The sequence below is a fragment of the Cheilinus undulatus genome, linkage group 9 (genome assembly GCF_018320785.1).
Source record: "Cheilinus undulatus linkage group 9, ASM1832078v1, whole genome shotgun sequence".
In the NCBI taxonomy this organism is placed as follows: domain Eukaryota; kingdom Metazoa; phylum Chordata; class Actinopteri; order Labriformes; family Labridae; genus Cheilinus; species Cheilinus undulatus.
In genome coordinates, this window is record NC_054873.1 from 22,939,993 (window position 1) to 22,948,477 (window position 8,485).

The window sequence follows — 8,485 nt, forward strand, 5'->3', positions numbered from 1 at the left end:
CAATACAGATACGGTTTAATTCAAAATATTGTAACCACTGAAAATGGATGGATTTTCCTGCACCACTTCAAGGAGATTTTCACACATTCATTTATGCCCAGTTTGGCATTCCCAGCTTAGCAGCTCTTATTATTTGATGAAGTCTTAGTTTTCCCTTTCTTCTTAGTTTGAAGTACAAAATTACTCTTGGCAGTAAGACTAAAAACATCCTTATCCTCTTTTCTTTTCCACTATCAGTGGTTTATGTTTGATTGCTCAGTAAAACTGGCATTCTCCTGGTTTAATAACAGCTTACAATAAGAAAATGCAAGATTAAAAATTTTTCATTTAATGATGATTTTGGATTAGAGCTATCAGACAAATAGTTGTATTTGTAATTAATCATGGTTTTATTCTCAGATTAAAATTGTATTTTTTTTGTATTGTAAAACTTAAATTAATAGAAAGAGAAGATGTGATGATCCCTGACTTTTAGACATTTATTTAGATTAGTGATGCAGTACCATATACGGTGGGGTCTGAAACTTTGAGCTTTGTGAAAGTGACCCAGTTATTGTTATCGTCAACACATTTAATAAGAGGAACAGTTTTTGTTAAGCAAACTACTGGTAAACTTAGTATAATTCAAACTGAAATGTCTTCAAACAAGCGAAAGTAATTACTATGAATATAATACAAGAAAATCCAGTTACACAAAATAAGGAAAGACCAAACCATAGACATTGACCACTGCCACCACCTTCAGCACAGTGACATAAACTAACTCAGGGAATAATGTAAATCTGCAAAATAACCAAATCTACTTATTCGTAGGATTACAAATATGCAACAATGTGTTGAGTATTGGTTGAACTAGAAGAGAAGTCCAGCGAATGCAGGAAAATTAAAGTGCAGTAAAGAAAAAAAAACTACATAAATGGATAAAAACTAAAGTCAAGATCAAACAGAAATAAGCAACATTAGCTAATCAATTATGTTTTGTGTAGGGATGCATGGATACCACATTTTTCCAGACCAATGATAGGTACAAATACTTGTAATTGGATGCACACTGATACTGAGTACAAACATAAGCTCTTAATAATACCTTCACTGTTCTCAAAAGGTTTTGAAAGTTTGTTTTGTTTTCATCAGATGTTCTTCATCCCTCCTCTTGACAATTTATTAGTGCATAGTTTCCATTCTTCTCTACTCATTTCACCCTCATTTATATTAAAATATCAACAAACTGCAGACATGGTTCAAACTTTGACTACACACTCATAACTAGAGGCAAACATCATGCTTTGCTTTGTAATGATACAGAGTATCTGCAGTGTTTTATGATTTTGAGTACAAGCACTTAGGCTTGCACCATTACCCCAATACTGGTATCAGTATCTGTGCATCCATAGTTTTTATAGTGTTGGACTGAAAAACAGGCTCTCTAACTGAACTGAGCTTGGCGGGGGTTGCCTCTGTTATTTAGAAGTGGATACCATGCAGAGCCTACATTAAGAGGCTACAGCAATAAACACTTATACTCCCACTTTCAGGCAACCTGGAGTCACTGTAGAACCAAACAAGAATGTTTTAGCCTTGAGGAGGCCAGAGTACCTTTAAGGGATCCACACATTCAGGAGAAAATGTGCAAAGTCCAAACAGAAAAACCTAATGAACAGCAAACATTAGGAGAGAGGAAAACAATCATAAATACAAAGAAATAGGTAGGTATAGTCTTCAGTTTTCTTTCAGAAAACACCCAGAAAATTGACCATTTTAATATCCAGGAACCAGGAGGCTTCTCGTTGTGAGGCAACAGAACTAACCCAATGGTTCCCAAAGTGGGACCCCTACGATGGGGCCAATGATGTGGTAAGATTAAATAAAATCAATGCATACTGTTATAGACTGCTACCAAAGCATGACTTATTTTGTGAGAGTACTTCAAAGTAAACATAAGACTAACCATGAATCTACACCAGACATCATAATTACTAAAACAAAAAAATCTCCCTCTATCCCTTTAACACCTCAACACAGCTTCAGTAGATGGCTGATCAACATGAGTCTGGTTTTGAACGAGGTTCCTGCTTGGTAAGGTAGTTTCTCCTTGCCACTCTAACTTTGCTAAATGTTGCTTAAGGCTGTGCTTGTGGCAGGATAACATTGGATCTTTGCAAATATGGTGATCCATATCTTGCCCGTGGCTTCACCTTCATTACAGAGGGTAATGAAGAGAGCCACACTGCGTCTTTTTGCCATATCCTACCTGTGTGAGAGATTTTCCTGTAGAATGTTCCAGATGTTTTTGAGCATGCAACAACTTTTGTAGTCTCTTTTTGCCCTGTCCCAACTTTTTGTTACATGGTGCATGCATCAAATTCAGAATTTGTATGTTTTCCCCAAAAAAGTTTGAAAATGAAGTAAATGTCTTTAACTTTTTTTCAAATTTGTACTGTGGTATGCCTTGTGCTAACCACTGCACCACTATGCACACCCAAACAAAGCCATCCAGAATAATTTACACATATGCAATGCATTCACTGAAAACCTGTGGTTTAATAATGCTGAGGTAAACTGATGAGACTTTTACCTTATAATGCAGACCTCCAGCATTATCCTGTCTACTGCACTAAGCCTGTGTCTGTAAGCTGAATCTATTTTCACTGGATCTGCCACTGGGAAAAGACTCAACCTCAAAATGCTCTGACAGAGCTGCACCTCCATGGGCTTATCCTCATGAGGCTGCACCTGGATGCTGACCACACGCTGTTGGATATCCTGTCACTTTTTATTCAGTCTGACATCAGAGCCTGAGAGGAGGGGTCATGTGAGGTGAGGAAAAACTAAGTGAACATCAAACAATTTCAAAGTAAGTGACACATGACCAAGTGCCTCTGTTAGAGATTGTATTGTTCCAGTCCATCACTGTCAGCAGGGCTTCAATCAGCACTCAGTGTTAAAGTGCTTTTATTGAGACATGTATCATTTAGCTGCACAGTGCTGCTGTGGGTAAGAAGAGCTCAGCTGCAGATCTTTATTGTGGTCACGTTCTGCCTCAGGAACTGTGTGAGGATCCATCAGACCACAGCCTGGATCTTTACTTAGCCATTCTTAATGCATAATCAGTATTCATCCCAGACTGACTGATCATTTTCACCTCCTCTGTGCCTACAACTGCTCCTAAAACCACATCTAAAATATAGCTTTAACACAAACAGCAGAAGCCTTTAACAATGTAAGTCTGTGACATACACTTATTACAGGAACAGGATTAAAAAAACATCTTATGTATGCAGGAAAATGTATGTTAAATGGCCTAAGTGAGCAACTATATGATAGACACTGAATAAATGTTTATTTATACATGTAAATCCCTAGCCTTTCTATTAACTGTATGACTCCTACTGCTTGCACAAACGTTGGCTTTAAGCTTACATTATTAAACTGATGATTAAAATTAGGCTAACATACCAACTTCTAATAGAAATCAAAAGATAGCTGCAAAGAATTATTGTAAAGAGGAGAAATAAAAAAGGACTCATTGATGGATCATCGTTGCAGTTTCCCCTACCAGCCACCAGGGGGAAATCGTGAGGTGCATGTATGATAGAGGGTGAAGCGGGCTAATATTACTTTGATAGTGAGTATCTCGCCTTGTGGGAATCGTTCTTTTCTTTTTCATTAATCGTTGATACACCATGAAAACAATGTTTTCCCAAGGTTTGGTATTTTTTTTGTCCCACAATATGTACAGTGGTTCCATGGTGTAATGGTTAGCACTCTGGACTCTGAATCCAGCGATCCGAGTTCAAATCTCGGTGGGACCTTTCTATTTGCAAAATGTTCGAACCGGAAATTGACTTGTACAAACGGTAAGGCAAGATGATTACTCACACTTTCTTCGACCGTCATGGTAGTAGTCGTTCATATACACCTGGCAATACCTGAAATTTGTAGCAGCAACCAAGCCACGTATATGCTGGAGACGCTGGGGTTGACACACTGACAGAAGGTTAAAAGTTTAAGTAAATAAATAAATCCTGAGTTTTAACTAAAACAAGCTTTCGTTTTATTTAAACTAAAAGAGTGTCATTGAGAGTAACTCCTCACATCTAAATAGTTTCGCATGCATCCAGGCTAAGTTTAACTTGTGTATGTCCATAATATCTGTTCTCCTGCCATAAATCAAACATATTTATATAATGTATGGCGATTTTTATATGCCTGTGTGCCATTACCACACAGTCTGTAAGGATCCACTGTTTATAATGGGGCTTGGCCCATACTGTGGGGCCAGAGGTCCTTCCTAAGAACTATTAATGGATAATCAAAATGTATTATGATTGTTTGTAAATTTAGAGGCATACAGCATTTGGGAAGTATTCAGACCCTGTTCCTTTTTTTAGTTGTGTTATACTGCAGCCTGATGCTACAGCTGAAAAAAAAAAAATTTTCTATTCTCATTTATCTACACTCCGTACCCTATCATGACAAAGAGAAAACAGAGTTTTTATAAATGTTGGCAAATTTATGAAACAACACTTGGAATTTAGCTCAGGTTCCTCTAATTTCTCTCAATCTAAGCTGATATGTCACTACACCTTGATTGGGGTCCACCTGTGGTAAATTAAATTGATTGGATGTGATTTGGAAAGGTCCAGCCTCTCTATATAGAAGGCCGCACCACTGACAATATCAGAACAAACACCAAGCCACGAGACTGAAAGAACTGCATTGAGAGCTCAGATCTGGGGAAGACTACAAAAGCATTTCTGCCGCACTGAAAGTTCCCAAGAGCACAGTGGCCTCCATAAAATGGAATAAGTTTGACATGACCAGGACTCTCCTAAGAGCTGGTTCTACAGGTAATCTGAGCATTCGGGGGAGAAGGGCCTTATTAAGAGAGGTGACCAAGACCTCGATTATCATTCTGAGCTCCAGAGATCCTGTGTGGATGTGGGACAAAGTTCCACTGATCTGGGCTTTATGGCAGAGTGGCTAGATGGAAGCCTCTCCTCAGTGCAAAACACATGAAAGCCCACTTTGAGTTTCCCAAAAACTCCATGTTTAAGCCAAGCAGGAAAGTGTAATGTTCTGGGAATTTTTGAGCTGTTGTAAAAAATATATTAACATTCTCCTAATTTCATATAAAAGCTTCCCAAAACCAATGACATTGTCATTTAAAGGGCTAAATTGTGAGAGGGATCATGACATATATTGATGAAGTTTATGGACAGTAGAATGTATACTAAAACACCACGTCACATCACATGGTAACACCTGTAGGCTTGATTTACAGTGCATTTTTAAGAATATAATCCAAATTGCTCCAAAAGACATACAATTGAATATATTGTGGAATAAAGATTATTAAACAAGGTGATTAGAAAGAAATAACAGGAAAAATTAGGTTATACATGTACAAACCATCATCCGTAGCAGTAGGTGTGTTTGTTTTATTCAAATACCAAAATTCTGATCAATTTTTCATCATTTATCAGCCTAAGATTTCATTGTTAAAGCTATAGAATGCATTTCTTTTCAATCAGACTTCCTCAGAAAGGTACATACAATATATATGTGGTGTGTTCCCATCATACAAACTACATTTCCACTAAAAATGTCCTTGCAAAGTCCTAGAAAATAATTTTCCTTTAAAAATAAGATACCTGAACATGTCTGCCAAAATGTTATGTCTTTCATACTAAGTATACTGAGCATCAAAACTAAACTTTTTCTGGATTTGTCAGCAGAATAATGACAGAATCTCTGTCTATATAGCAAAAACCACATCACTTAATCATAACTTGTGAAACAGGCTGTCTCACACTGAAAACATTGAGAATAGTACACATATTCACCATACTGATCTCATACAAAGCTGGAAATAATCCACAGCACATCTTCTTCCCTTTTTTTTGCATTTCTGGTGAATGTCCTGAATAAAAACAGAAGATTCTGTTCCAGTGAAACCACCTCCCTCTCTGTAAGGTAGGCTAAGTGAATTTTTTCTGTTTGTTGTAAACAATAATCAGCCACTCCTTAGATTTCATTGTTGGCTTTTATTTCCCCTTTGAAATGAGCAGTATGATAAAAATGTACATGCTGATAGTGAGGGTTGACAGCTGTGTTGTTGTATTTTTGACAGGCCTTTATCTCAGGCGTCATGCTCCTCTTCTTATTTGATGCAGCGAAACACCTACAGAAGCTGTTTGCTCTGTGTTTGATCTGTAGCATACATGCTGAGCTATACACTGAGATCAGAACACGTGTGTAATGACAGAGCTATAGCTTTATTATATACAGTTATCAGCAGTAACCTATGGACAGACTATAGCTTTCGTTAGAGGCCACAACTGACCAGCAAAAAGGCTTTTTTTGTTCACTGTTACATTTGGGGCTCATTTATGAAGCAATTACACTCATTTTTGCAATCTCAAAGTATCTGACTATAATAGTCATCTTATTTATTTATTTACTTACTTGCACAACAGCTGTGCTTCATCTGGCCTAATCAAATACACACACCAGTCAAGAGAGAGAACAAGCTGTTACATAACACCATCAATATATGAACGAACCAATCTGGGAGAACCTCTCCTAATCAAATGATGCCATATAAAAAATGCTCAGAACAATGGATTAGGATGCACTTAAAATTCAAAATGAATAATATGAAATATTATGAAAATATGCACTGACATACAGTAGGTTATGACCTCCATAGAGGAAACTCCAGCATGTTATGGGTAGTACATTAATGTTGTAATCTTGGTGTTATCATTTCTCCTGCTAGTTTTTAACATGAACTTATTTCATTCCTCTGTTCCCATTGTAAGTAAAAGGATGACTCTAAAAGACCTCATTTTGAGAAGAAAATGACTCTATACTTTATCCCAAGCTTATGTGAGACTTTATCACTCTGAGCCACACAAATGAAGTAGTTATCTTCAAAAATTACTGCCAAACTCCCTCTTTTTGTTACTCTCTCCCCAGTGCTGCACTGTGCTGAAAAACTGCCCAGGGAAACAAAGATGAAAAAAGACTCAGACTCAGCTTTTGATGTGTTTCTGAGGACTCTGGGCTTTGTCCCCATCACTTAAACTGGAAGCGTCTTAGGGAGGACCGCGGCACTGTAAATAGAAAGGATAATTTAGCAAATAAAACTTGTATTAACTCACGTCAGCTATAGACTATTGCTGAAATACAGACCGAAAATGAATGATTTGATGCTATTTTTTTGTGCCGACACTGTCAAAACAGGTAGATGAACTTTCAAGACAGTAAAGGTATAGGCATAGGAAAAATGACTCAGCAATTTGGACAAATAAAGAACACAACCAAGCTGTCAAGGGTTTTCTTCCGGTAGTCATATATGGTCATTTAGATGTTTTAACTGAAGTGTATGTCTCAGAAATCACCACAGAAGGGCAGTAAAGGGCAAGACAAAAGGCTGTGTTGTGTCTGGACACTGCTGCTCTCCAAAGAGAAAATTAAGCCAGTGTTTCATCTTTAGCTGCATAAAAATCATTATGTATTATCTGCAGCAGCACAACTTAAGGTAATCCTAAAGTAACTTATCAATAGACCATGCACAATTAGTTGCTGAATAAAAGTTTTTGTAAAAATCATTATACATATTGATAAAAAAATAAAAAATTTAAAAAATAGTTTAAGAATTTTATTTTTTTTCTATATTTTTTGGATGCAATGATTTAAAATAGTATAAGATTTAAGGCAGTAAAATCAAATGTGCTACCACTGTGAAAACTATGGTTAAACTGGTGCTGTAGAAACTTTTGGACTCCATTACAAAGACATGTAACGCTTTTCTCATGCCATTACATTTGTTTTTTTCATTATGATTTTAATTATTATTATTATGTGTGGAGAAAGAAAGCCTGATCAAAATGTGTTTCACTCCCTGATAGTTAAATAACAATTTAAACTGTTTTCTTTGGCAAAAATGCCAAACATTAACTGCTTTTAGAGTTTAAAATGTGTGGGTTTTGTTCATTTTTATCGCGTGATAGTAGCCTAGATATATCCTTATCAAATAAGCAAAACCCCCAAAAAGTCAGTAAAGCTGGAATCAGATGAAATATCAAGAATAACAAACGTATGAATAAAGTGCATAAAAGTTATACAGTATCGGCCTTTGTAACAGTTACAAATATAATAAACAAATACGAACAGGATTTTTTCTGTTGTTACCATCGTTATCACCAAGCTAAACGCTCTGTAGTATTGAAATAAATAAATGAGTTATTGAAATAAATTAGAATAAAATAATAAATATAGCAATGACATTATGAAGAAAAATAAAATAGACAATATCCCTGCATGAACATGGTCTGTCGTGTGATTTTATTGGCCGGTGTATTTGTCAATGTTTCTTCACACCTTCAGACGTTGGTCCTCTGTCACGGCTGCCAGTGTCATCAGTGACGTCAGAGAGGTTTGTAATCAGTCACGTGAACCGCGCAGGTCTGGATAAAGC

The 8,485-nt window shown here is 36.6% G+C and overlaps 1 non-coding gene across 1 annotated transcript; it reads left to right on the forward strand.

Moving 5' to 3' along the window:
- The first annotated feature begins 3,740 nt into the window (after positions 1–3,740).
- Positions 3,741–3,812, forward strand: trnaq-cug. Its single transcript has one exon. It is a non-coding gene; the product is annotated as a tRNA-Gln (tRNA).
- Positions 3,813–8,485: the final 4,673 nt, after the last annotated feature.